This window comes from Calonectris borealis, chromosome 13 (genome assembly GCF_964195595.1).
Source record: "Calonectris borealis chromosome 13, bCalBor7.hap1.2, whole genome shotgun sequence".
In the NCBI taxonomy this organism is placed as follows: domain Eukaryota; kingdom Metazoa; phylum Chordata; class Aves; order Procellariiformes; family Procellariidae; genus Calonectris; species Calonectris borealis.
The window spans coordinates 23,433,133-23,441,932 of NC_134324.1; positions in this window are offsets into that span (position 1 = coordinate 23,433,133).

Below are 8,800 nucleotides of genomic sequence, written 5' to 3' on the forward strand. Positions count from 1 at the left end.
TTCCTCCTTTCTGTAAAGCTGGGCCCACTTGTAGTTTTTGTAATGTAATTGACTGACACTAAACTTGTAGCTTGTTACTGGAAGAATGGCCTTTTGTGCAAATGGACAACTGGGACGCACCTCTGCTATGTGCAGTAGAGGTAGCTGCTAAACCCAAGCTGGTACGTACAGAAAGCCCTGAGGGACAGCGTGTCCTAGTTCAGATGCAGTGTACGCAGAAAAGATGGTGCTGCTTTTGGGACTCATGGTGCAGCACAGCAGAGAACTTCAGCTCCTCATCTGCGAAGTAGGGATAACACTGCCCTCGCACAGAGGGGTGGTGAGAGATTAGGATTGTACTGAAGTGAAGGGAGCAAGCACTACGATTACTTGAAATCAAACATTAAAAAATAGGTAAAAGCACATTTTGGCCTCTAGATGGCATTTCCCAGCTAGATCTGCCTTGCAGCTTCAGTCAGTCACAAAAAGGCTGTCTCTCAGTCCTTGGACACCGTTCCAGTGGAGGGTTACTCATCTCCCCATGTCTCTGGAGGTCTGTCAAGGTAAGAGGTGAAGGTAACAACCAGAAGGTGCTACAGAAACGAGGCACTGGAAGTTCAAGTCTGCTGGATAAAAAGCAGCAGGCAATATGGTTTCCCTCACGAGTCTGGTTAATGCAAGAAGGGTAAACCAGAGGTTTGCTTGTATGGGGGCGAGCAGTTTCCCAGAGCTGGGCATGGAAAGAAGCTTTGCATCATGCTGAAGTTGGTTTGACTTGGTACTCTCTCTATAATTAGGTCCCAGCATTTCTTCTGGCAGGCTGACTAGCTTCCAAAAGAGTTTTCCAAAACAGAAGTAAACAGGCATTGTTGCTGTGGTAGAGCCTATACCTCTGGCCACAACAGAGGAGGAACCTTGCTTTATCCATAGCCTCTTCTATCCCTGATCAAGCCTCCTCCTCTCAACTCATTTTCTCATCCTAATAAGCACCTGCGTAAGTCCCATCTTGTGTTTTCTGGGCAAGCCAATGAGATCCTTCTGTAATTTCTTGCCTGTGATTTATTTGTCGTGCCACCTCTTCGCAACCTGTATCTTGTGAGCGTGTCAGCAAGCAAGCAAGCAAGCAGGAGGCTACAAAGCAAAACTGCCATTATCGATATTTCCTTCCAAATATCTAGGGTCAAATGCAGTTGCAATCTGTCGTTCTTAGTAATGCTCAAGAGGAGCTGCTAAAGACTTCAAAGACTTTCCTATAGCACTGTTGTCAAACTTCTTATCTCTCTCACTTTGCTTTCCTGGCTTTTTCTTGCTGCAGCTCCTAATTTTGCTGACCTGAGACTGTTTTTGGTTTGACAAGCAGTGGGAGAGATAAAGGAGATATCTTCTGTTGCTTACGCTAGAGAAAGGAGAGGGAGGGAAAGAGAGAGAGGAATACAAGTGCTTTTTTAGGTGGAGTTAAGGTAACCGAGAGCCCCATTTCCCTGCTTACAGAGAGACTGCAAAGGGGACATATGCACAGGAGGAGTGTTACAGTCTAAGAAGCACCTTTCAGTCTTGCCCTTAAAGTGTCAGGGAAGCTCTTGTCCAGACACACCTCAGTGCCAAAAAGGAAAAAGGGTGGTTTGGTTGTAATTACTTGAAACAGGTAAGAGGAGCAATTGATGAAAAAGCAGGTCAGAAATTATCTTGCATGTCCAGTGAGCAAAAAAGGCATGGAGGCAAACTTAAGTCAAGCCGGAGGTGGATATGTAGGAGGTTTCAGGAGGATAACGTTTGCATCACGCAAGCGTGTGGTTACCACTGTGGAAGCTCAGTACCTTCTGTGACTTATAAATGCAGGGACCTACAATGCATTACAGTGCCCAAATGCAGTCTTTTGTGAAACTGTGAAAGGGGGTACCTTTTGACTCAGTAGATCCTTGCATGTGTTATTCAAATCTGCTGATGCTGGTGATCACCAAGCACTAGTATGAGTTTCCACACCTTTTAGCACTGCAGAGCCAAACATGGCACGAGTGGGCTGGACTCTGCTCCTTGAGAGAATTGTTTACCAAGTTTCGCTGATGCTTGTGCAAGCCTTTGGAAAGTGCCAGTCCACAGATGTAAGTGATGGTGCAACTTGGTCCTTATTATGGGAGAAGGAAAGCAACTTGTTTGCCTCAGAGCCCAGAGGAAGCTTGCTGAGCTGGTAATGAGAAATAAATAGGCATCTCCCTACTTGCAACAGAGCATGTTTGAGGTGTTTCTGTTACCAGATTGCACATGTTGTTTTACTGTCTTAGCAATGCCATCAGGCTGGCACGTAGCCACAGCCTCTCTTTTGCCCTGCGTTTGCTGACAAGATCATTTTGTCTCAGCACTGAGAGCTCCTGACCTCCTGTGCAGGTGTGTCTTCATGACCATGGGTGAGATTATTGTATTCTAGCACTAAGTAGTCAAGGATATACGATTCTGTTCTGCTACCTGCTATTAGGAAGGTGAGGTCTGGCATTTTGGCAGTGCTTTGTAATGACACCTTATGAAAAACCAGTTTGATTCCCTTGTAACAAATGGGTGTAGTGGTTTTACACCCTTCTACTCATCACAGCTCTGCTCAGTCTCTACTGAGGCTTTGGTTTTCTGTCACCTTGGCAAAGGCCCAAAGGATCGATGGGTTAGTCACCTTCCTTCCACCTTCAGTGCAAGGATGGGGGCCAGATAGTTACACAGGAGAAAGTGTTATCGAAAAAGCAGGAAATGTTCCAATGGAATTCAGTGCTCTGAGTGGTGTTGACTAATTTTTTCATGACTAGAAAATACTCAAAAATTTTTAAGAATATATTGTAGTAACTGTTCAAATACCAGCTGGACTGGTCAGGGAGGCTGCATGCCTCTGGGCAGAAGTCCATTGCTGCCATAGGAATGACAAGAATTGCTATGCTGCTTGGTACAACCACCTTCCCATAAAATTGGCTGCCTGGATTTCAAGCGTTGAGCAGGTTCCTGCCTCGTAGACATCGCTGTTTCTAAAGGTATGTGTACTGCACCTCTGGAAAGGAACATTCTGTAGAATTATGCAAACTGGTTTTAAACTGGCTGTTTCTGGACGTGGTAGCAGTGTGCCCATGGCAGAAGAGAGCTTAGAGCAGGCTGATTTGCCCTAGCAAGAAGAGACTACAGTGTAGGCATAACTGCAGTTCACAGCCAGCCAAACCTGCTAGCCTGACCTTCTGAAGCTAGCGGTGAGCTTTCCTGCGCTTGCCTCTGTATGGCTCATCTGCTGCCGTTTGGCTGAGGGATCCTCTCTGGGACAGCTTCTGGACTTGAAGAGATGGAGAGCTCATCTGTTGGTGTTTCAGAGCACTGGCAGTGTTAAATGCACATTGCTCTTCCAAAAACAGGCGCCAAACCAGCCCACCCCCAAACAAAAAAACTCTCATTGGAAAGTGTCTAGTTTGCAGCTCAGTCCTCAATTTTTCTGGTTTTATTTCTTGGATGCAAGTGCCCTTCATACCTGCCATGTTCTCTCCTGGATAGTTCTCTTACGCTATGGTAAAGTCACTTCTGTTTCTTTTTTTAAATTATTTTTAAACTTTTTTTACCTAAACGGCCTGAATCCTTTAAATCTTTTGCTGTTAGGCATTCTCTGCAGCCTGCGAATGGTTTCTGTGGCTGCAGCTTCCTTGTGTGATGTAATTCTCATGTCTCGCTGATCCCAAGTTATCTGCTTTGCAGTGCACTAAGAATATAAGGGATGCAGATAAACAGCAGTGAAACAAGCATCAACCAGTGCTAACTGTGAAACATCTTTATGAGAGGTGCTTCTGCTTTTTCATAAAGGAGATTCAGGGAGAATCCATTTCCTGGTAAAGTCAGATACTCCAGGCTCAAATTTACCCACAGCTTTTACAGAAAAATAGCATTTCCTAACTGGAGTGGCTCTTCCGTCCTGCCTCTCCCTCCTCCCCTGCTGCAGGAGCATGTGTGTGTCCTTGGAGAAGGTTGTGTTGTTGAAATAGAGCGACAGGACGTTCCTCCTGCTTTGGGCTGTGCTGGCTTCTCCGGCACACCTGGATGGCAGCCTTAACTGCACCTTTGGCTTGTGGCCCGAGGAAGGAGTCCAGATCTGCAGCAGGGTGGGGGAGTTTTCAAGCCAGACCCTCTTGGTTTTAACCTGGTACAGAGGAAAAAATGCCCCTCTTGGGATTCTGCTCCCGGACTGATGAAAATAAGGGACTTTTTGTTGTTGACTTCAGTATGTGCAGGGTTTGCTCCAGAGGCATGCAGGTTAACTGTGCTATTTCCAGATGAGGCTGGTCTTGCCAGTGAGACTGAGTTTGGTAGCTTTCTCCTGAAGCATTGTGAATTTGTCAGTATTTAAACTGTAGCTGCTAGCTTGGAAAAGGTGCTACTTCTTGCAGTGGTAAGAGCGATAGTTTTGCTAGCTTCAAAGTAGTATCGGACTGTAGTTGTTGCTGTATATATTATCAAAAAGACCCAGTTTCACTCCCCCTACACAAACGTGCACACACACACCCCCCCTGCATATTGAATGGATTCCTAACACAAATCTGGAGTCTCTATCCCTAAGACTCTTCTAGAAGCTCCTGATCTGATTGTCTCAGTTAAGTGCCTAAGGTGAAGTAAATTGACTTCCCCTACAGACTTACTGGACAGTCTTTTAGCCTCTGGTCTGGAGCGACCTGGTGGTGCTGCGTTTCAGCGGCCCTGTGGCGTGGTGCTTTTCCAGATGTCACACAGGCCTGCCACTTGCTGGCAAAAAACCTGCCTCTGGCCACTGCTGTGATTTTGAAATGCCATATCATTAAAAACTGAATATGCTCCTGTAATTGTGAGGAAGAAAAACACCCATCAGGGTTTCTGTGCCTGCTGGTGTGAGTGACATCCAGCTATACTTTGGAAAGAGTGGTTTATCTAAGAGCTTAATTGGGATAAAACCACAAAGACTTGTTTGGGACTGATTGTCCCTAACTGTTCAAGCTGCTGAGCACCACAGATGTACTTGCTGAGCTTTGTTTGCAGTATGGGAGTACTGTGACCTGTGGTGACACGACAGCCCTGGAAATCGCCAGTTCAAGGTAAGCTGTCTGCATGGTTGGCCATGGTTATTTTCAACTGAACAAAGAGTATGAAAAGCCTTTTCTACAGGGGAAAAAAAGAAAAACAAACAAACAGAGTGTGTTCCTATCCTACTGTCCTTACTGGGAAATAAAAGACAAAGCTGTGGTTTACATTAGTATACTAACATGTATATACATATATACTTCATGTCCCATGGTATGTAATGTCTCTGATCCTCTGATGTTGTCCTAGGCCATGTGAGAAAGATAGAAGTTCCCTTTCCATGTTCTGCCAGTCCTGGAAGACAACTGTTCTTGAGACTTCCTTCTTTCCAGACTTTTTAAAGTGCTCTCTCTTTCTTGCTGTTAATTGGGAAACCCACTCCCCGAGAGATCCGTGACGTTCATGCTGTCCTTGGAGCATCCACTTCTCTGCTCCTCTTTAGCAACAGCCATGGTTAGAAGAGTTTCTCTGCTTTACTCTTTCTGCAGAAAGTGGTGTTTGTCAGCTATGTGCTAAATGGTGATGAGGGTGCAGCGTTTTAGGGACACGATGTTGCCCTTGGTGGTACTGCTGTGCAGACCTTGAGTTTCTGAAATGCATGAGCTTGATTCTCCTTGCACATTACTGCAAATGAAAGGAACTCCCCTGAAGTGAGGGGCTACACTGCTTCAAAACAGATGGGAGACAGACGACCGGAGCTGCTGGATAGGTTTCAGGTTTAATTGCAATGATAAGCCGGTACCTTTCATACAAGGTACCAGCTGAAGCGCAGGCGTTGCCACAGTGGAGCAATGCACTTTCAGGAGACGTTGGTACCTCGGCACTGGAGGGACCATGGACATAAGGGGAAAGAGAAGCTGTGTGTTGCTACCCCTCCCCAGGACTGCAGTTCACAAGTGAATCATGGCTTCTTAAATAAAATGAACCTGTACCCTCTTTAAATGGGAAATTAGCTGAAAGGGGGAGTAAATGTAGCAGAATAAAGTCCCTTTTATTCCAGCGCGGGCTGTCCATGTGTGGCAGTTGTAGCAGTATCATAGCTCTCCCTTGGCTTTCCCAGACAAGCCTTAACTCTTCTCTTGCTTTACTCCCAAGAAGCTGCATGTGGCCAGCGTGGTGTATTGCAGTGAGTAGCAAATGCTCTCCTTCACTCAACAAGTGCTGCAGTGCAACAGCCTTACGTCTCGCAGCTGTGTTAGCCAGCAGCTGAAATTACGTAGGTAGTGTTTGCACCAGAAAACCATGGCTAAATTAAGTGAAATGAAGTGTCTCCTTTTGTCCCTTCTCTCAGGAGCATTGCCACAGGATTAGCACAGCGTGGAGAACCCTGTGTGGGACTGGTACAGATTTCAGACTGGAGTAGGAAGGGAGCTGACTCCTGACATGGAGGAAGGCTATGTAAGGTCAGTGCTGAATCAGTGGGGCTTTGGAGGAGGTTGAACACAGAGGCTGAAGATTGAGGATTCTTTAGAGAGTCAAGTTTGACAGGGCTTGAATGGTAGTTCATGTTGTGGAGGAGAAGCGTCTTGCGTCGCGTTTTTCTGTATCTCACTAGGCTATGTGCTGCGCAGCGTGTCTTTCATTAACAACTTGCGCACCCAAGTTGTGATGGAGCTGCCAGCTCGGAAATACATTCTCTGCTGTTCTACTTTGCCACCACACCCCTGACTTTAAGACCTGTCTTTGGAAGTTTTGTACATATGCTTGGACCTGTATTTTCAAGCTAATAACAGCATGTTACTTAATACTGCACCTATCTCCTCTTAGTTAATTAGAAAAGCAATTCTTTGCTGTTCCTTTCTTCTGAGGAAGAGAGCAATGCTCATAGACAACTAATGTTTTAGCTTGTGTATATGCCAGTTCAACAAAATAGCTGTCTGCATCTAGTAAAACAACATTCAGCTCCTGTGTGTATTGTTTTAGGATCTCCTTATCCATTTCTTTTGGTACTTAATATTAAGGTGCTCATAATAGGTGCTTTTTTTCTTTTTGAACATTCATTGTGGAACAGTGTGTTCACACTGGAAAAAAAAGCATAGTCCTTAGACCCTGGGGTGTCCCTTCTGCTTGCTTGGCAGAGGACCTATTGTACCCGAAAGGCTGGCCAGGCTATTAGTCACTATTATTTCAGGAAGGAACCTGAACGAACATTCAGCAACGATGGGATGACTCAGGGGTTACTGAAAATAAAGCTGCACTGTCAGCTGGAGCCCTGACGCAGAGAATGCTTTACTGAGGTAGGGTCTGGGCTGCATTTTAACCAGCCCACTTTAAACATTTTAAATTTTCCTGAGTTGGACACCTCTCTGTGCCCACTCCGAGCTCAGGGTGTGGCTTTGTGAATACTACGTCTTCTCTCCTGTGCTTATCTCAGCTGGGATCACCAGCAGCCTCTGGGGGAGAAAGCTCAGCTGAGCCTGCGCTGCTGCTGGTGTTGCAGCGTGAGTAGATCAGAGAGAAAGATCTGGGACTGGAGTAATAACGTTGACATCAGGGCTTTTCAGACGTTATCTTCGTTGTGCTGCTGGGAGCCAGGGATGGGTTATTAGCCCTGTTATAGCACATCCCAGCCCGCTGGTGGTTTGCCCACCATCCTACAGCAGATCCATCGCAGAGCTGCGAGGAGAGTGCAGGAACGCTTCTCTCCAGAAGCTCATCTACTACAGACTCGGCATTGCTTCTGATCGGTTCACAGGGGCAGGGGACAGTGTGTGCTGGTGGGTATAGAGGTCCTGACGGATGCTTGGTTGGAGCTTCATCACCTTCTTCTTACCAACCCGTGGCAGTCCCGGGCTGAAGCTCTGACTTCTCAGAAGTGCTCTAAACTCACGTCCCCAACCACCGGTCTTTAGGAATTGGCAAAAAGTGTATCCAAGGGTCTTGCTGTGTCCGTTCAGAGACTCACCAAAGCTTGCCCTCGGGGATCCTGCGGTGACCACAGCAATTAGAAGGGGAAGTAAACTGAGGAAGAGCAGAATACCTGGCAATTTCCTCTGCAGTGAATAGCGATAATCACACCTGTGTACCTCATTTAATTAGTTAGAACTAGACAATCGCCGTTGAGTGCTAATTGCAGTGCCAGTCCCTGATGCTACCTGAGTACCACTGCTGTAAGTGGCTCTGAGACTCAAGGGCTTGCCGGTACCTGAGTGGCAGTGGGGTGCCCGCTCCCCCTTCCTGCGGCACAAGCCTGTTTGGCAATGCTTGGCCTGAGAAGAAATTCAGTGGGGTGAGAGCTGGGGGGCTGCTCTCTGCTGTCCCACTGCAGCACAGGGCTGGGGAACATGACATTTGCTGGAGAATGCGAGGAATGTAGAGGAGAGCTTACAGGGAGGGGAGACCATGCTGTCTGAATGGAGAAACCTGTTTGATTCCCCTGAAGGGCAAAACACACCCAAGTCTCCTCCTCAAAACAAGGCTTGGCTTCCAGGAGCCAGCCCTCTCGGTCCGCCCGGCAGGTAAGCGCTCAGCTTCGCCCACAGCTGCCTTTGCTGCCAGGGAGGATCGGAGATACCTGCTGCGAGCCCTTGGGGGGCAAAAGTGCCGGGAGATTGGTTGCAGACTGCTCCGCATCGGTCTTTTGGGGGGAAGCCACAGCTGAGGAGCCTCCGCAGGTAGGGCTGGGCAGGGAGGCTGGTCCTCTGAGCCTTGCAGAGGGCAGCTGGGGTGCTGCTTCCCTCTGTGCTTCACCTGCTCTGTCTGCCTGGGGAGGAGGAGGAAGAGGAGGGCTGTCCTTTCCTAACCTGCTGATGCAGGG